This window comes from Salvelinus fontinalis, chromosome 13, assembly GCF_029448725.1.
Source record: "Salvelinus fontinalis isolate EN_2023a chromosome 13, ASM2944872v1, whole genome shotgun sequence".
Taxonomy (NCBI): Eukaryota; Metazoa; Chordata; class Actinopteri; order Salmoniformes; family Salmonidae; genus Salvelinus; species Salvelinus fontinalis.
In genome coordinates, this window is record NC_074677.1 from 25,373,893 (window position 1) to 25,395,607 (window position 21,715).

At 44.6% G+C, this 21,715-nt stretch overlaps 1 protein-coding gene and 1 non-coding gene across 2 annotated transcripts in view; both read right to left on the minus strand.

Annotated features, from left to right (window-relative positions):
• LOC129868303 (LHFPL tetraspan subfamily member 7 protein-like) overlaps positions 1-21,715 on the minus strand; it is a 147,364-nt gene that overhangs the window by 20,209 nt on the left and 105,440 nt on the right. The gene's annotated exons all lie outside the window — the stretch shown is intronic.
• Positions 9,757-9,810, minus strand: LOC129869132 (U7 small nuclear RNA). The gene has a single exon (XR_008761855.1). It is a non-coding gene; the product is annotated as a U7 small nuclear RNA (small nuclear RNA).

Below are 21,715 nucleotides of genomic sequence, written 5' to 3' on the forward strand. Positions count from 1 at the left end.
TATGTAGAAGATAAGCGCTGCCATATAATAATCTCTATATCTTTAGTATCCATGGTGGTGTGGTGTGTGTAGGAGACAGCTTATATTTGATCATTTCCCATCATCCCCTCTCTCCTTGAGGATCCTCCTAAAATTAGTGATTTGTCACAAGGAGAGAAAAATACCCCTCCAGCCCAGGGAGATGAGGCCAGAGAGGTAAGGTGGGGGGATGGGGGGATAAGGGGGTAACATGGGGGTAATGGTGAGGAACAAACAGAAAAAACACCCTCATTTCCTGGAGAACGAGACGAGCCCAAAGGGGCGTTTGCTCAGCAGTCAATGTCAATGTTCCACACTCTTAGAAAAAAGGGTTCCAAAAGCGTTCTTTGGGTTCCATGAAGAACCCTCTCTGTAAAGGGTTCTACATGGACCTCAAAAGGTTCTAGCTGGAACCAAAAGGATTCTCTTTTTTTAGAGTGGTAGGTAACCGAAAGGTCGCTGGTTCGAATCCCTGAGACAACTAGGTGAAAAAAATCTGCCGATGTGCCTTTGAGCAAATCTGTCGATGTGACTAATTGCTCCTGTTAGTCACTCTGGATATCAGTCTCTGCTAAATGACTAAAGTGTTCTACCTGGAACCAAAAATGTTTCTCCTATGGGGACAGCCGAAGAACCCTTTTAGGTTCTAGATAACGCAATGATGAGATAGTAAAGCATACAAACAAAGAAGAAGTACATCTATCTCACTGTCATACTGTGTTCAACCGTGTTGGAAATAAGTCCCAGACTTTATCGTGTGTTATCCTCCAACTCATGTGCATGTATGGCTCTTTCACGTTTTATGTGTGCTTGTTTATTTTAAATGGTCCAATTACTAAACTAAACTAAAAAGAGAAAAAAAATTCTAAGAGTGCGGGCTGGATCTATCTGACCGTGACCTGGCATAAATTGACAAATATACATTGTTAGTTTTCCCTGTTTGTGCTCTCACTGGCCCCTGCCCCACTCTGGCCTGGCTAGTGGTGCGGTGCAGAGTGGAGTGTCTAGCTACCAGGGGACTCACTATTAAGAGGTAAGAATCAGCAGAGAAGGAGGTGGAGGGGCAGGCAGGGCTAAATGTGGCTGTTATCTCCCTGAGAGTTGTTGCAGGTTTCAGCTGTACACACACACACACACACACACACACACACACACACACACACACACACACACACACACACACACACACACACACACACACACACACACACACACACACACACACACACACACACACACACACACACACACACACACACACACACACACACACACACACACACACACAGCCTGTCAATGACAAACAACTAACATAACTGCATAGGTATTAGGCATAAAATCCTAAACACATACATGCAGAGTGCACAGAGGTTATTGATTACAAACCTGCACAGTCCCTCACACTTGTGGTCTCAGATACTGGCACTTAAAGGAGTACTAATGAGAGAGATGAATAAATCAGCACTGAGGTGATGGAGTGCTGGGGTCACTGGAACTTTGTCTGAGACGAGATCTAGCCACGCCTAGACTTAAACAGCACTTTAGTGGGGGGCATAAATACAGTGAAGACTGGAAGGGTGAAGACTCCCTGGGTGAGTGTACAGAGCAAAGACTAAGATGCATGGCAGATCTCCATTACCAAGCCCTCAGCATCTCCTCACCAAATTGATTCCTCCACTACAAATCATCCCTGTACCCTTTCTAACCCCCTCTCCCCCTCTCCCCACCCCACACACCCCAGCCCATCTTCCTCCTCTGCACGGCTGCTGAGGCTAGCTATCACCAGCACACACAAACAGAGCCCTGTCAGGCCGGCCGGTCCCCTGGGCCAAATTACCATGATAATTGCAGTGTTTATCTGAACAACACAATAGCTGGTTAACATCTTCAGGGGCCAATCTATCAGCAAATTATCACTAAGCAACAGTGGGCCTTGTAGTTTGAATTCCTCCTGATTGACCCCCATCCCCTCCCCTCCAACGCTTAATCCCATCTCCCCTCCCCTTCATCCCCTCCACCCCTCCATACCACCATCCTCTCCCCTCAACCATTCCATACCACCATCCTCTCCCCTCCACCCCTCCATACCACCATCCTCTCCCCTCCACCATTCCATACCACCATCCTCTCCCCTCCACCCCTCCATTCCACCATCCTCTCCCCTCCACCATTCCATACCACCATCCTCTCCCCTCTACCCCTCCATATCACCATCCTCTCCCCTCCACCCCTCCATACCACCATCCTCTCCCCTCCACCCCTCCATACCACCATCCTCTCCCCTCCACCCCTCCATACCACCATCCTCTCCCCTCCACCCCTCCATACCACCATCCTCTCCCCTCCACCCCTCCATACCACCATCCTCTCCCCTCCACCCCTCCATGCCACAATCCTCTCCCCTCCACCCCTCCATACCACCATCCTCTCCCCTCCACCCCTCCATGCCACCATCCTCTCCCCTCCACCCCTCCATACCACCATCCTCTCCCCTCCATCCCTCCATACCATCATCCCCACCCCTCCATACCACCATCCCCTCCCCTCCATACCACCATCCTCTCCCCTCCACCCCTCCATACCACCATCCTCTCCCCTCCACCCCTCCATGCCACCATCCTCTCCCCTCCATACCACCATCCCCTCCCCTCCATACCACCATCCTCTCCCCTCCACCCCTCCATACCACCATCCTCTCCCCTCCACCCCTCCATACCACCATCCCCTCCCCTCCATACCACCATCCTCTCCCCTCCACCCCTCCACCCCTCCACTCCTCCACCCCTCCATACCACCGTCCTCTCCCCTCCACCCTTCCATACCACCATCCTCTCCCCTCCATCACTCCATACCACCATCCTCTCCCCTCCACCCCTCCATACCACCATCCTCTCCCCTACACCCCTCCATACCACCATCCTCTCCCCTCCACCCCTCCATACCACCATCCTCTCCCCTCCACCCCTCCATACCACCCTCCTCTCCCCTCCGTCATTGTAAATAAGAAGTTGTTCTTAACTGACTTGCCTAGTTAAATAAAGGTCAACTATAAAATAAAATAGTCTGTATTGATTGTGTGTTAGTAGGACCAGAAGTAGACAAATGTGTTCCAGTACTGGCGGTGAAAGAAACACTTCCCTTGTCTCTGATGAATCTAATAAAGAGATACATGTACTCTGGTGGTGTGTAGATCTGAACACCATGCACCAACAAACACACTATGCTGCTGTGACTGCATACTGAACATCCACCTTCCCCCTGTTAGTGAGCAATTCTTGCTTGATGGGGCCTTAAACAGTGGGGAGATGCTCTGTTCCCCATGGAGGAGAGGCAGTATCAAACAGACAGCCCGCTGCCCGCTCTACACTCCTCTCCTCTCCTCTCCTCTCCTCTCCTCTCCTCTCCTCTCCTCTCCTCTCCTCTCCTCTCCTCTCCTCTCCTCTCCTCACTCCCTGCTCTCCCGACTCTCCCCACTCTCTTCGCTCCCTGCTCCCCTCTCTTCTCCTCGCTCCCTCCTCCCCTCTCTCCTCTCCTCGCTCCCTGCTCCCCTCTCTCCTCTCCTCGCTCCCCACTCTCCTCTCCTCGCTCCCTGCTCCCTTCTCTCCTCTCCTCACTCCCTGCTCTCGTCCCATCTCAGTGTGTGTGTATATGTGTCCTGTCTCACCACGCTCCATATGGATTTTAGTACCTGGTCTGCAGACCGGTGTGTGTGCGTGCGGACGTGCATGCTCCTGGCCTGCAGGCCAAGGCCCATCGATTCCACCAACCAGCCAATCACACTGAGAGGACTGGCAAGAGAGTTTCTTTAAATGGCCCTTGCCTGCTCACTGTTACACTCCTACACCCCTGAAGGAAACATTTGCAAACACACACAAATACAGACCGATATATGGTCACACACATACATTTCACTGCCACATGAAAAAATACTATAGTGTACAGTATTCTATGGTAGGAATACTATAGTATTCACTGTAGTGTTTTTGCAAACTGTTTTTGCAGACTGTAGTATACTGTAGTATTTAGGGGACATTACTGTAGTATCTACTAGGGTTGCAAAGGGTCGGAAACTGTCCGGTACATTTCCGGAATTCTTCCGGATATTTTGGGAATTTTCCTTAAATTCATCTAAAAAGTTAGCTTATAACAGTGAACCTTTTTTGTGTGATACAATAATGCAATTCTAGGTCTTCTGGCATATTTTGGTTAAACTATCCTAAATTCTATGGAATTGCAACCCTCTGCATGCACAGTACATTCTTCCATCACATCTGCAGTGCACTCTTTCATCACATGTGCAGCTCATTCTCAAGATCTTGCACACTGCTATTGAGCCCACGCTATTACACTGTCTGAGCCAAGGACTACATGCTTTCTGGTAAGTTTTGATTACAATACTGGGTGGAGTGAATATATTTTAAATGACTTACATGATTTTTTGTTAACGAGTAAACAGCAAAGTGTGTTTAAATCATTTCTAACTTGTTAACAATTTCTGCTAGTTTGTTTTTGCTACCATGTGGGTTTTAGCTTGCTTGAGCCTGCTAACTGAGTGTTAATTCCCCTGTTTTCATACATGTTTCATTTTAAAACATTTATCTTACAAAGGAGTTGTTTATCTAACTGCTTAACTATTTATCTGTACATGGAATTGTATTTGTTGTTTTTTTACTCATTTTTTTCTTATCTTTACAGGAAAATGCCATGGACACTATCTGATATGTGGAGACATTTCAGTGCATCTCATTTCACTGCAACCAGAGTTCATGTAGAAGGGAAAGCTGTGTACATTTGCAAATATTGTGCTGAATCATATCAGAAGAATGCAACATAGATGCAGAATCATCTGGCCAAGTGCATAAAGTTCCCACAACAAGCAACCTCTGACAAAAGTCGCTCTACTTCTATTCGAAGTGAAAATGATGAATCAGACACTTTATCGATAGCAACAGCTCATGGTCTTCCTGGAATCAGAAGTTTTTTTGACTCAAATTAGGAAATTAGTCAGAGAAATGCTGATGAATGTCTTGCTCGAGCTGTGTATGCAACTGGTTCACCTCTGATGTTCACAGGCAATGTGTATTGGAAGAGATTTCTGAATGTTCTTGGCCCAGCATACACCCCTCCAACCAGACATGCTTAATCTACTCATTTGCTGGATGCAGAGTTCAACAGAGTTCAAGTGAAAGTCAAGCAAATCATAGAGAAAGCAGACTGTATTGCAATCATCTCTGATGGGTGGTCGAATGTTCGTGGGCAAGGAATAATTAACTACATCTCCACCCCTCAACCAGTATTCTACAAGAGCACAGACACAAGGGACAACAGACACACCGGTCTCTACATTGCAGATGAGCTGAAGGCAGTAATCAATGACCTTGGACCACAGAAGGTATTTGCACTGGTCACAGACAACGCTGTGAACATGAAGGCTGCTTGGTTTAAAGTGGAGGAGTCCTACCTTCACATCACACCCATTGGCTGTGCTGCTCATGCATTAAATCTGCTCCTCAAGGACATCATGGCACTGAAAACAATGGATACACTCTACAAGAGAGCCAAGGAAATTGTTAGGTATGTGAAGGGTCATCAAGTTATAGCAGCAATCTACCTCACCAAGCAAAGTGAGAAGAATAAGAGCACCACATTGAAGCTGCCCAGCAACACCCGTTGGGGTGGTGTTGTCATCATGTTTGACAGTCTCCTGGAGGGGAAGGAGTCTCTCCAAGAAATGGCCATATCAGTCTGCCGATATGGACAAGAGGATCCTCCTGGATGATGTATTTTGGGAGAGAGTGGTAAGCAGCCTAAAACTCCTGAAACCTATAGCAGTAGCCATTGCACGGATTGAGGGAGACAATGCCATCCTGTCTGATGTTCAGACTCTGCTTGCAGATGTAAGAGAAGAAATCCATACTGCCCTGCCTATTTCACTGTTGCTCCAAGCAGATGAAACTGCAGTTCTGAAACACATCAAAAAGCGTGAAGACTTCTGCTTGAAGCCCATACATGCCGCCGCGTACATGTTGGACCCCAAGTATGCTGGCAAGAGCATCCTGTCTGGTGCAGAGATCAACAAGGCCTATGATGTCATCACTACCATGTCTCGCCACCTTGGCCTGGATGAGGACAAGGTTCTTGGCAGTCTGGTGAAGTACACTTCCAAGCAAGGGCTTTGGGATGGAGATGCAATATGGCAGTCGTGCCAACATATCTCATCAGCCAGCTGGTGGAAGGGACTTTGTGGATCTGAGGCTCTGTCCCCTGTTGCCTCCATCATCCTCCAAATCCCACCAACATCAGCCGTCTCAGAGCGCAACTGGTCCTTGTTTGGAAACACACACACCAAAGCACGCAACAGGCTGACCAATACAAGGATTGAAAAATTGGTGGCCATCCAGGAAAATTTGAGGCTTTTTATGCCTGACAACGAGCCATCCTCAACAAGGTTGGAAATGGACAGTGAAGATGAGGCCTCAGAGTCTGATGTCCAAGAGGTGGACATTGAAGAGGTCCAGGGAGAAGACATGGAAGCCTGAGAGGAAGACAACCAAAGCTTTAAAGTTTTTGGGAGATGCGATGGATCATTGGGGATGATTCAATATTCCCTTTCTTTTGTGGTTCAGTAAAATCATCCCATGTGAAGAGTCAACTCATTTTTATTACATTTCAATTCGTAACTAAATTGTTTTTTAAATTTCATTTGGAAGTATTTAATCATTTGCAATTATGTCCACGTATGATAAGGTTTATGTTTCTGTCTCCATATGATATGGTAAGTATATCCAATGCAAAAAACATCTACATTTAAATGGTATTAATATTAATTTGCATATATTTCCATTCATTCCCATATATTCCCATTAATTCCCATATATCTCAATCTTTCAATCTCACACAAATTATCAATGAACCTACCAGGTACCACCCCAAAGCCGTAAACACGGGCATCCTCATAGATATCATCCAAACTAACTCGCCCTGTAAATACACCTCTGCTGTTTTCAACCAAGATCTCAGCGATCACTGCCTCATTGCCTGCATCCGTAATGGGTCAGCGGTCAAACGACCTCCACTCATCACTGTCAAACGTTCCCTGAAAACACTTCAGCGAGCAGGCCTTTCTAATCGACCTGGCCCTCACCTCATCCCGTCAGTAGAGGATGCCTGGTTATTTTTTTTAAATGCCTTCCTCACCATCTTAAATAAGAATGCCCCATTCAAGAAATTTAGAAACAGGAACAGATACAGCACTTGGTTCTCTCCAGACCTGACTGCCCTTAACCAACACAATAACATCCTGCGCCGTTCTGCATTAGCATCGAACAGCCCCCGTGATATGCAACTTTTCAGGGAAGTTAGAAACCAATATACACAGGCAGTTAGAAAAGACAAGGCTAGCTTTTTCAAGCAGAAATTTGCTTCCTGCAACACAAACTCAAAAAAGTTCTGGGACACTGTAAAGTCCATGGAAAATAAGAACACCTCCTCCCAGCTGCCCACTGCACTGAGGATAGGAAACTGTCACCACTGATAAATCCACTATAATTGAGAATTTCAATAAGCATTTTTCTACGGCTGGCCATGCTTTCCACCTGGCTACCCCAACCCCGATCAACAGCACTGCACCCCCCACAGCAACTCGCCCAAGCCTTCCCCATTTTTCCTTCTCCCAAATCCAGTCAGCTGATGTTCTGAAAGAGCTGCAAAAATCTGGACCCCTACAAGTCAGCCGGGCTAGACAATCTGGACCCTTTCTTTCTAAAATTATCTGCCGAAATTGTTGCAACCCCTATTACTAGCCTGTTCAACCTCTCTTTCGTGTCGTCTGAGATTCCTAAAGATTGGAAAGCAGCTGCAATCATCCTCCTCTTCAAAGGGGGGGACACTCTTGACCCAAACTGCTACAGACCTATATCTATCCTACCCTGCCTTTCTAAGGTCTTCGAAAGCCAAGTCAACACACAGATTACCGATCATTTCAAATCCCACCGCACCTTCTCCGCTATGCAATCTGGTTTCAGAGCTGGTCATGGGTGCACCTCAGCCAGGCTCAAGGTCCTAAACGATATCCTAACCGCCATCGAAAAGAAACAATACTGTGCAGCCGTATTCATTGACCTGGCCAAGGCTTTCAACTCTGTCAATCACCACATCCTCATCGGCAGACTCGATAGCCTTGGTTTCTTAAATTATTGCCATGCCTGGTTCACCAACTACTTCTCTGATAGACTTCAGTGTGTCAAATCAGAGGGCCTGTTGTCCGGGCCCCAGACAGTCTCTATGGGGGTGCCACAGGGTTCAATTCTTGGGCCGACTCTCTTCTCTGTCTACATCAATGATGTCGCTCTTGCTGCTGGTGAGTCTCTGATCCACCTCTATGCAGACGACACCATTCTGTATACTTCTTGCCCTTCTTTGGACACTGTGTTAACAACCCTCCAGACAAGCTTCAATGCCATACAACTCTCCTTCCGTGGCCTCCAACTGCTCTTAAATACAAGTAAAACTAAATGCATACTCTTCAACCGATCGCTGCCTGCACCTGCCCGCCCGTCCAGCATCACTACTCTGGACGGTTCTGACTTTTTTTTTTTGACAACTACAAATACCTAGGTTTCTGGTTAGACTATAAACTCTCCTTCCAGACTCATATCAAACATCTCCAATCCAAAGTTAAATCTAGAATTGGCTTCCTATTTCGCAACAACGCATCCTTCACTCATGCTGCCAAACATACCCTCGTAAAACTGACCATCCTACCGATCCTCGACTTCGGCGATGTCATTTACAAAATAGCCTCCAATACCCTACTCAATAAATTGGATGCAGTCTATCACAGTGCCATCCGTTTTATCACCAAAGCCCCATATACTACCCACCACTGTGACCTGTACGCTCTCGTTGGCTGGCCCTCGCTTCATACTCGTCGCCAAACCCACTGGCTCCAGGTCATCTACAAGACCCTGCTAGGTAAAGTCCCCCCTTATCTCAGCTCGCTGGTCACCATAGCAGCACCCACCTGTAGCATGCGCTCCAGCAGGTATATCTCTCTGGTCACCCCCAAAGCCAATTCCTCCTTTGGCCGCCTCTCCTTCCAGTTCTCTGCTGCCAATGACTGGAACGAACTACAAAAATCTCTGAAACTGGAAACACTTACCTCCCTCACTAGCTTCAAGCACCAGCTGTCAGAGCAGCTCACAGATTACTGCACCTGTACATAGCCCATCTATGATTTAGCCCAAACAACTACCTCTTCCCCTACTGTATTTATTTATTTATTTTTGCTCCTTTGCACCCCATTATTTCTATTTCTACTTTGCACATTCTTCCACTGCAAATCTACCATTCCAGTGTTTAACTTGCTATATTGTATTTACTTCGCCATCATGACCTTTTTTTGCCTTTTGCTCCCTTTTCTCACCTCATTTGCTCACATTGTTTATAGACTTATTTTTCTACTGTATTATTGACTGTATGTTTGTTTTACTCCATGTGTAACTCTGTGTTGTTGTATGAGTCGAACTGCTTTGCTTTATCTTCGCCAGGTCGCAATTGTAAATGAGAACTTGTTCTCAACTTGCCTACCTGGTTAAATAAAGGTGAAATAAATGAAAATAAAATAAATATATTCCCTTTAACTCCCACGGAAAGTTTCCACATCTGAATATTCCCCAAAATGTGCAACCCTAGTATCTACCTAAGTGTTCTTGTTTTATAATCTTTGACATAAAAGTGGGGGGCTTTATCCTTAAAGAAACCTACTGGAGAAATACTAAAAGAGCAAATTTACATAACCTGCAGGTAGGTAAGACTGGGTTCTGAACGGAGGTCAGACACTCCTGGTCTTTTCTATAACTTGTAGGGAACACAATATATGGTCTATACTTGGCATGTAAGTTTCTCACTTACGGGTGGTACAAATTGGGATACGGTGGAGGAGAATTGGCAGGGTTTGTGCAAATGAAATACTGTAGTATTTACTATAGTTAAACGTTTTTGTGTTTTTGCGGACTGTAGTGTTTCTGCGGACATTTCGGTAGTATTTACTACTGTGTTTTTTTGTGGATAATACCATACTATTTACTATAGTATTCTACAGTATACTACAATATTCTATACTAAGTACTACACATGATCGAGGGACACTACAATGTGTAGTCTAGTATTCTGCAGTATGCTACAGCTTACTACCAAATTCTACAGTAAACTGTAGTTTTTGTAGGCTGGCTTGCGAAGGGAACTCATATACACACAGAAATGTATACAGACACATACCAAACACAAATGCCCACACACACACACACGCACGCACGCACGCACACACACACACACACACACACACACACACCGTTTCTCATTTAAAGCTTAATAGCTCTTGTCTGCATCTCCTTCTGCCTTCCCTCTGTGGGCCCGGCAACAGTGTAAAATAATCAGACTGCAAATGCAAATGACCTTGTCTAATCTCAGATCAAACAGTAGGAGATTAAATGAAGGCTCTATGTGAATAGGGAAACGCTCTTCTTTCCTTTCTTCTCCTCTCCTTTCTACCCCTCCTTTCCTCTCCTCTCTCCTTCTGCCCCTCCTTTCCTCTCCTCACTCCTTTCTGACCCTCCTTTCCTTAATCCAAGTCTTTGTTTGCCTGTTCCATTGTAACGCAGCATTACATAAATAATTCATTTGCTGTGGGTGGGTGTGGTAAACGGACAGGCAGGCAGCAACAACACACGCACGCACGCACGCACGCACGCACGCACGCACACACACACACACACACACACACACACACACACACACACACACACACACACACACACACACACACACACACAGAGAGAACACAAGCCCAGCTGAAATCCCATTAACTCCTAATGAATTATTCCTACCATACATCTGTCCCAGCTCCTTACCCACACACAAACAAACACAGACAGACAGACAGACAGACACACACACACGTCACGCCCACCTCCTCACAATTTTCCTAATGGGTCCCCACTAAACAGGCTTTACCTAAAGCCTTTCCTTCCCGCTATCCCTCTCTCTCTCTGTGGGCTCACTTTGCTTTATTAGTCATCTGAAATGGAGACGCTATTGGCCTCTTAGATGGGATCGTAAGCCAGGGATATTACGATAATGGAAACGGTATGGCGAGTAAATGACAAGCAGAGTGATTAGCTGCTACGTGAGATCAGGGCCCATATCCACAACACGTATCTAAGTAGTATTGTTGATCTAGGATCTTTCCATACAATCTTTTTCATCATGATCCATAGGTCAAAACTGATGCTAGATCAGCACTCCTACTCTGAGACACTTTGTTTTGTAGATACGGGCCCAGAGCTGAACGGCAGGGTTAGAAACCACAAGGAAACAGGCCTAGGCTTAGTTACGTCTTGTTGCTGATCTATACTTCATCCACGTTCATCTGTAACTGTCCTTCTATGTTGATCCGTGTATCAACCTCCCTCTTTCTATCCATGCCTCTTACATTAGGTGAGCAGAAACATGGGCCCAACTGTAGAGCAGGGAGAGCAAAAGCTCCTCAACGCCTGCATGGCCTATACTGTAGCACAGTAAGACAACAGCCAGCATAAGGTCCTCTATAATGTCCCTTCACACCTGTTTAATGCACAGTAAAAGACTCAGAAGAGACAATTTAGGCAGGGGAATCACAAATCCAATATCTCAGATTCATAAAGCTGACTCTTACCCTGAGGCAAAGAGGTCCTGTCTCCCCCCATTACGTAGCCCAGGTTAACCCCCCTAAACTCTGCTGTTTCCCCACTGCCCCGGGGGTAGAAGTTAAGGAACCTTGTGCTACCATGACAACCTCAAAACAGTAGCTGGATGTATGGTTAAGCAGCAGGTAAAGTGGTGAATTCTCTGTGAGTGAGTGAGTGTGCTCTTTTACGGCATAACAAAGAAATATCACCATAACAGCCTCTCTGTCTGTCTGCCTGCCTGCCTGCCTACCTGCCTGTCTGCCTGTCTGCCTGCTTGTCTGTCTGCCTGTCTGCCTGTCTGTCTGCCTGTCTGTCTGCCTGTCTGCCTGTCTGCCTGTCTGCCTGCCTGTCTGCCTGCCTGTCTGCCTGTCTGTCTACCTCTCTGCCTGCCTGCCTGTCTGCCTACCTGCCTGTCTGTCTGCCTGTCTGCCTGTCTGTCTGCCTGTCTGCCTGCTTGTCTACCTGCCTGCCTGTCTGTCTGTCTGTCTGTCTGTCTGTCTGCCTGCCTGCCTGTCTGTCTGTCTGCCTGCCTGCCTGCCTGCCTGTCTGTCTGTCTGTCTGTCTGTCTGCCTGCCTGCCTGTCTGTCTGTCTGTCTGTCTGCCTGTCTGCCTGTCTGCCTGTCTGCAGCACTGTAGCGTTACACATAGACTCACTACTCACTATACATAGACGCTCCTATTTCAGTGAGATGAGAGACTGTCACAACTAGGTACTGAGTATTTCATCACAAGGCTTATCTAAAAACAATATGGATTTTTCCTTATCAGAGCCCGAAACGGGTCAGGACGTCTTTCTTGAGTTATTTGCATATAAATAGTCAGGAGGAAGAGATTTTTCCTCCCTTGATCCTTAATATCACATATGGGCTCTTAGTAAGCACCAAGTTAGAACCACAGTTATGAACTAAACCACTCTAATCACATTTCATTCTTCTTTTATTTGGCTAAAAAAGCAACATCAGTAGGTCGTGATAGAGAATAAACTACCAGCACCATTCCCTTCTTACTGTAGGTCGTGATAGAGAATAAACTACCAGCACCGTTCCCTTCTTACTGTAGGTCGTGATAGAGAATAAACTACCAGCACCGTTCCCTTCTTACTGTAGGTCGTGATAGAGAATAAACTACCAGCACCGTTCCCTTCTTACTGTAGGTCGTCATAGAGAATAAACTACCAGCACCGTTCCCTTCTTACTGTAGGTCGTAATAGAGAATAAACTACCAGCACCGTTCCCTTCTTACTGTAGGTCGTGATAGAGAATAAACTACCAGCACCGTTCCCTTCTTACTGTAGGTCGTAATAGAGAATAAACTACCAGCACTGTTCCCTTCTTACTGTAGGTTGTGATAGAGAATAAACTACCAGCACCGTTCCCTTCTTACTGTAGGTCGTGATAGAGAATAAACTACCAGCACCGTTCCCTTCTTACTGTAGGTTGTGATAGAGAATAAACTACCAGCACCGTTCCCTTCTTACTGTAGGTCGTGATAGAGAATAAACTACCAGCACCGTTCCCTTCGCACTGTAGGTCGTAATAGAGAATAAACTACCAGCACCGTTCCCTTCTTACTGTAGGTCGTAATAGAGAATAAACTACCAGCAGCGTTCCCTTCTTACTGTAGGTCGTGATAGTGAATAAACTACCAGCACCGTTCCCTTCTTACTGTAGGTCGTGATAGAGAATAAACTACCAGCAACGTTCCCTTCTTACTGTAGGTCGTGATAGAGAATAAACTACCAGCACCGTTCCTTTCTTACTGTAGGTCGTAATAGAGAATAAACTACCAGTACCGTTCCCTTCTTACTGTAGGTCGTAATAGAGAATAAACTACCAGCACCGTTCCCTTCTTACTGTAGGTCGTAATAGAGAATAAACTACCAGCACCGTTCCCTTCTTACTGTAGGTTGTGATAGAGATTAAACTACCAGCACCGTTCCCTTCTTACTGTAGGTTGTGATAGAGAATAAACTACCAGCACCGTTCCCTTCTTACTGTAGGTCGTGATAGAGAATAAACTACCAGTACCGTTCCCTTCTTTCTGTAGGTTGTGATAGAGAATAAACTACCAGCACCGTTCCCTTCTTACTGTAGGTCGTAATAGAGAATAAACTACCAGCACCGTTCCCTTCGTACTGTAGGTCGTAATAGAGAATAAACTACCAGCACCATTCCCTTCTTACTGTAGGTCGTAATAGAGAATAAACTACCAGCACCGTTCCCTTCTTACTGTAGGTCGTGATAGTGAATAAACTACCAGCACCGTTCCCTTCTTACTGTAGGTCGTGATAGAGAATAAACTACCAGCACCGTTCCCTTCTTACTGTAGGTCGTGATAGAGAATAAACTACCAGCACTGTTCCTTTCTTACTGTAGGTCGTAATAGAGAATAAACTACCAGTACCGTTCCCTTCTTTCTGTAGGTCGTAATAGAGAATAAACTACCAGCACCGTTCCCTTCTTACTGTAGGTCGTAATAGAGAATAAACTACCAGCACCGTTCCCTTCTTACTGTAGATTGTGATAGAGAATAAACTACCAGCACCGTTCCCTTCTTACTGTAGGTCGTAATAGAGAATAAACTACCAGCACCGTTCCCTTCTTACTGTAGGTCGTGATAGAGAATAAACTACCAACACGTTCCTTTCTTACTGTAGGTCGTAATAGAGAATAAACTACCAGTACCGTTCCCTTCTTACTGTAGGTCGTAATAGAGAATAAACTACCAGCACCGTTCCCTTCTTACTGTAGGTCGTAATAGAGAATAAACTACCAGCACCGTTCCCTTCGTACTGTAGGTCGTAATAGAGAATAAACTACCAGCACCATTCCCTTCTTACTGTAGGTCGTAATAGAGAATAAACTACCAGCACCGTTCCCTTCTTACTGTAGGTCGTGATAGTGAATAAACTGCCAGCACCGTTCCCTTCTTACTGTAGGTCGTGATAGAGAATAAACTACCAGCACCGTTCCCTTCTTACTGTAGGTCGTAATAGAGAATAAACTACCAGCACCGTTCCCTTCGTACTGTAGGTCGTAATAGAGAATAAACTACCAGTACCGTTCCCTTCTTACTGTAGCTCGTAATAGAGAATAAACTACCAGCACCGTTCCCTTCTTACTGTAGGTCGTAATAGAGAATAAACTACCAGCACCGTTCCCTTCTTACTGTAGGTCGTAATAGAGAATAAACTACCAGCACCGTTCCCTTCTTACTGTAGGTTGTGATAGAGAATAAACTACCAGCACTGTTCCTTTCTTACTGTAGGTCGTAATAGAGAATAAACTACCAGTACCGTTCCCTTCTTTCTGTAGGTCGTAATAGAGAATAAACTACCAGCACCGTTCCCTTCTTACTGTAGGTCGTAATAGAGAATAAACTACCAGCACCGTTCCCTTCTTACTGTAGATTGTGATAGAGAATAAACTACCAGCGCCGTTCCCTTCTTACTGTAGGTCGTAATAGAGAATAAACTACCAGCACCGTTCCCTTCTTACTGTAGGTCGTGATAGAGAATAAACTACCAACACGTTCCTTTCTTACTGTAGGTCGTAATAGAGAATAAACTACCAGTACCGTTCCCTTCTTACTGTAGGTCGTAATAGAGAATAAACTACCAGCACCGTTCCCTTCTTACTGTAGGTCGTAATAGAGAATAAACTACCAGCACCGTTCCCTTCGTACTGTAGGTCGTAATAGAGAATAAACTACCAGCACCATTCCCTTCTTACTGTAGGTCGTAATAGAGAATAAACTACCAGCACCGTTCCCTTCTTACTGTAGGTCGTGATAGTGAATAAACTACCAGCACCGTTCCCTTCTTACTGTAGGTCGTGATAGAGAATAAACTACCAGCACCGTTCCCTTCTTACTGTAGGTCGTAATAGAGAATAAACTACCAGCACCGTTCCCTTCTTACTGTAGGTCGTAATAGAGAATAAACTACCAGTACCGTTCCCTTCTTACTGTAGCTCGTAATAGAGAATAAACTACCAGCACCGTTCCCTTCTTACTGTAGGTCGTAATAGAGAATAAACTACCAGCACCGTTCCCTTCTTACTGTAGGTCGTGATAGAGAATAAACTACCAGCACCGTTCCCTTCTTACTGTAAGTTGTGATAGAGAATAAACTACCAGCACTGTTCCTTTCTTACTGTAGGTCGTAATAGAGAATAAACTACCAGTACCGTTCCCTTCTTACTGTAGGTCGTGATAGTGAATAAACTACCAGCACCGTTCCCTTCTTACCGTAGGTCGTAATAGAGAATAAACTACCAGCACTGTTCCTTTCTTACTGTAGGTTGTGATAGAGAATAAACTACCAGCACCGTTCCCTTCTTACTGTAGGTCGTGATAGAGAATAAACTACCAGCACCGTTCCCTTCTTACTGTAGGTCGTGATAGAGAATAAACTACCAGCACCGTTCCCTTCTTACTGTAGGTCGTGATAGAGAATAAACTACCAGCACCGTTCCCTTCTTACTGTAGGTCGTGATAGAGAATAAACTACCAGCACCGTTCCCTTCTTACTGTAGGTCGTGATAGAGAATAAACTACCAGCACCGTTCCCTTCTTACTGTAGGTCGTGATAGAGAATAAACTACCAGCACCGTTCCCTTCTTACTGTAGGTCGTGATAGAGAATAAACTACCAGCACCGTTCCCTTCTTACTGTAGGTCGTAATAGAGAATAAACTACCAGCACCGTTCCCTTCTTACTGTAGGTCGTGATAGTGAATAAACTACCAGCACCGTTCCCTTCTTACTGTAGGTCGTGATAGAGAATAAACTACCAGCACCGTTCCCTTCTTACTGTAGGTCGTGATAGAGAATAAACTACCAGCACCGTTCCTTTCTTACTGTAGGTCGTAATAGAGAATAAACTACCAGTACCGTTCCCTTCTTACTGTAGGTCGTAATAGAGAATAAACTACCAGCACCGTTCCCTTCTTACTGTAGGTCGTAATAGAGAATAAACTACCAGCACCGTTCCCTTCTTACTGTAGGTTGTGATAGAGAATAAACTACCAGCACCGTTCCCTTCTTACTGTAGGTTGTGATAGAGAATAAACTACCAGCACCGTTCCCTTCTTACTGTAGGTCGTGATAGAGAATAAACTACCAGTACCGTTCCCTTCTTACTGTAGGTTGTGATAGAGAATAAACTACCAGCACCGTTCCCTTCTTACTGTAGGTCGTAATAGAGAATAAACTACCAGCACCGTTCCCTTCGTACTGTAGGTCGTAATAGAGAATAAACTACCAGCACCATTCCCTTCTTACTGTAGGTCGTAATAGAGAATAAACTACCAGCACCGTTCCCTTCTTACTGTAGGTCGTGATAGTGAATAAACTACCAGCACCGTTCCCTTCTTACTGTAGGTCGTGATAGAGAATAAACTACCAGCACCGTTCCCTTCTTACTGTAGGTCGTGATAGAGAATAAACTACCAGCACTGTTCCTTTCTTACTGTAGGTCGTAATAGAGAATAAACTACCAGTACCGTTCCCTTCTTACTGTAGGTCGTAATAGAGAATAAACTACCAGCACCGTTCCCTTCTTACTGTAGGTCGTAATAGAGAATAAACTACCAGCACCGTTCCCTTCTTACTGTAGATTGTGATAGAGAATAAACTACCAGCACCGTTCCCTTCTTACTGTAGGTCGTAATAGAGAATAAACTACCAGCACCGTTCCCTTCTTACTGTAGGTCGTGATACAGAATAAACTACCAACACGTTCCTTTCTTACTGTAGGTCGTAATAGAGAATAAACTACCAGTACCGTTCCCTTCTTACTGTAGGTCGTAATAGAGAATAAACTACCAGCACCGTTCCCTTCTTACTGTAGGTCGTAATAGAGAATAAACTACCAGCACCGTTCCCTTCGTACTGTAGGTCGTAATAGAGAATAAACTACCAGCACCATTCCCTTCTTACTGTAGGTCGTAATAGAGAATAAACTACCAGCACCGTTCCCTTCTTACTGTAGGTCGTGATAGTGAATAAACTACCAGCACCATTCCCTTCTTACTGTAGGTCGTGATAGAGAATAAACTACCAGCACCGTTCCCTTCTTACTGTAGGTCGTAATAGAGAATAAACTACCAGCACCGTTCCCTTCTTACTGTAGGTCGTAATAGAGAATAAACTACCAGTACCGTTCCCTTCTTACTGTAGCTCGTAATAGAGAATAAACTACCAGCACCGTTCCCTTCTTACTGTAGGTCGTAATAGAGAATAAACTACCAGCACCGTTCCCTTCTTACTGTAGGTCGTAATAGAGAATAAACTACCAGCACCGTTCCCTTCTTACTGTAGGTCGTAATAGAGAATAAACTACCAGCACTGTTCCTTTCTTACTGTAGGTTGTGATAGAGAATAAACTACCAGCACCGTTCCCTTCTTACTGTAGGTCGTGATAGAGAATAAACTACCAGCACTGTTCCTTTCTTACTGTAGGTCGTAATAGAGAATAAACTACCAGCACCGTTCCCTTCTTACTGTAGGTCGTAATAGAGAATAAACTACCAGCACCGTTCCCTTCTTACTGTAGGTCGTAATAGAGAATAAACTACCAGTACCGTTCCCTTCTTACTGTAGGTCGTGATAGAGAATAAACTACCAGCACTGTTCCTTTCTTACTGTAGGTCGTAATAGAGAATAAACTACCAGCACCGTTCCCTTCTTACTGTAGGTCGTAATAGAGAATAAACTACCAGTACCGTTCCCTTCTTACTGTAGGTTGTGATAGAGAATAAACTACCAGCACTGTTCCCTTCTTACTGTAGGTCGTAATAGAGAATAAACTACCAGCACCGTTCCCTTCTTACTGTAGGTCGTAATAGAGAATAAACTACCAGTACCGTTCCCTTCTTACTGTAGGTTGTGATAGAGAATAAACTACCAGCACTGTTCCCTTCTTACTGTAGGTCGTGATAGAGAATAAACTACCAGCACCGTTCCCTTTTTACTGTAGGTTGTGATAGAGAATAAACTACCAGCACCGTTCCCTTCTTACTGTAGGTCGTGATAGAGAATAAACTACCAGCACCGTTCCCTTCTTACTGTAGGTCGTGCCAGTAGAAATATCAATACCCTTCTCTACTTTAAGTGTCTGCTTCAGCCAAATGTCAAGTATTCAGCCTTCATATGACTAATTGCTTCAATTTAGATAATGAGCTTGCCGTGGGAGAATAATAAACGCTGAGTGTCATGTCGGTTATATCAGCCCGCGTTCCAGAGAAATGTCAAACTTGTTTTCTCAAGCCCTTTATAAACATTTAAGCAATACTCTCATCGCCTTCTTATTGCTTTGCCTCAATGATTCCCTGAGCTCATTTCCACTGTCTTCTCTCTCTTTTTACTGCCTGTGTGATCGCTAGCTCACTGATTAAATCTTAATTGACCTTGTAGAGCTCACCGATTTAAAAACAATACATAGCAGGCGTCTACAAGGATTACATTTTAGTCATTTAGCAGACACTCTTATCCAGAGTAACTTACAGTAGTGAATGCATATATTACCATATTTTCATCCCCTGTGGGAATCAAACCCACAACCTTGGCGTTGCAAGCACTATGCTCTACCAACTGAGCCACATGGAAATACAGAGGATCTGTACCGCATAAACAGAGCATGAGAGAGGGAGAGAACGAGGAAAAGAGGCAGAAGCAGGATGTTGGCTTAGAGAGGAATGATCACACGGCCTGAGATGGAACAAGCTCTGGTTATATGACGCTTGAAATGTGGTTCTGCTGCTATGCCAGCCAGCCTACGTTAGCTGTTAAGATTAATAATATATGCCATTTAGCAGATGCTTTTTTCCAAAGATTTACAGTCATGCGTGCATACATTTTACATATGGGTGGTCCCAGGAATCAAACCCACTACGCTGGCTTTACAAGCGCCATGCTCTAGCAACTGAGCAACAAAGGACAGCGGCGTAAAGTACTTCAGTAAAAATACTTTTAAGTACTACTTAAGTAGTTTTTGGGGTATCTGTAGTTTACTATTTATATTTCTGACAACTTTTAGTTTTACTTCACTACATTCCTAAAATAATGTACCTTTTACTCCATACATTTTCCTTGACACCCAAAAATACTCGATACATTTTGAATGCTTAGCAGGACAGGACAATTGTCAAATTCACACACTTATCAAGAGAACATCCCTAGTCATCCCTACTGCCTCTGATCTAGAGGACTCATTAAACACAAATGCTTAGTTTGTAAAGATGTCTGAGTGTTGGAGTGTGCCCCTGGCTATCCGTAAATAAAAAAACAAGAAAATCGTGCCGTCTGGTTTGTTTAATATAAGGAATTTGAAATGATTTATACTTTCACTTTTGATACGTAAGTATATTTTAGCAATAACATTTACTTTGATACGTAAGTATATTTAAAATCAACTTTTAGACTTTTACTCAAGTGGTATTTTGCTGGGTGACTTTCACTTTTACTTGAGTCATTTTCTATTAAGGTATCTTTACTTTTACTCAAGTATAACACATGAGTACTTTTTCCACCACTGACAAAGGTTAGACTAGATTAAACTGGGGGTGTAAAATAAGTTCTCGTTGCCTGGGGGCTCCAGTGACCTGGTCATGGCATAACCTTTTCCTCCTTTTACAGTTCACACATCTATCCATAACACTCTCTCACACATAAACATATACGTATGCACACACATGTGCACACACAGGCACTTACACACACAAGCACGCAGACACGCATGCACACACACACACACCACCCTAAAGCCTAGGGCTAAGAGATTTGTCAGCAAGATTGCCATGTTGTGATGAAGCCAGTGTTAGAGGAGTATTGGAATGTGGGGGATAACAGACCAGCCACACTAAACCCCAGTGTAACATGAACTGAAGCACTTTCTCCAGTGCGTGGCTCTGATCACCAGAGCTTGACATAGTTCATTATCAAAATGTGTCTTGAGCTTCTCTAGATGAGAGGTTTCGAGAACAGTGCTGGAATGTATAACGGCCGTTTTACGGGCTCCTGACCAATTCTGATATTTTTTTATTTTTTTGCGTTGATCTTGACTTTTCTTGTACATAATGTTTTCGGCATCGTTTCCTATGACCGAAAAGAGCTTCTGGACATCAGAACAGCGATCACTAATGTACATTTTAATGACTTGGCTGCACAGAACATACTACTCACCCCGGACCAGGCCCTAAAGAGACGTCCATATAGAGGCCGACGTGCGGGTACCCTGATGAAACTGCGGCGGTGAGGAAATAATGAGCCTTTACACTCTGTTCTATAGACGAATGTACAATCACTAGAGAACAAACTGAAGAACTGTAATATTCTATGTTTCTTGAAATCTTGGCTGAACAAACATAATATTCTAGCTATTTATTCTACGCATCAGCAGGACAGAACAGCAGCGTTGTGGAAGCTCAAAGGGGGTGTATCTCTTTGCTAACAACAGCGAGAGCACAATCTCTAATTTAACCAGGCAAGTCAGTTAAGAACCAATTATTATTTACAATGACGGCCAAACCCAGACAACACTGGGCCAATTGTGCTCCACCCTATGGGACTCCCAATCACGGACAGTTATGATACAGCCTGGAATTGAACCAGGGTCTGTAGTGACACCTCTAACACTGAGCTACAGTGCCTTAGACCACTGCACCACTCGGGAGCCCAATATTAAGGAAGTCTCGAGGTTCTGCTCGCCTGATTTAGAATACCTCATGATAATCTGTAGACCATACTACACTGCTCAAAAAAATAAAGGGAACACTTAAACAACACAATGTAACTCCAAGTCAATCACACTTCTGTGAAATCAAACTGTCCACTTAGGAAGCAACACTGATTGACAATAAATTTCACATGCTGTTGTGCAAATGGAATAGACAAAAGGTGGAAATTATAGGCAATTAGCAAGACACCCCCAAAAAAGGAGTGATTCTGCAGGTGGTGACCACAGACCACTTC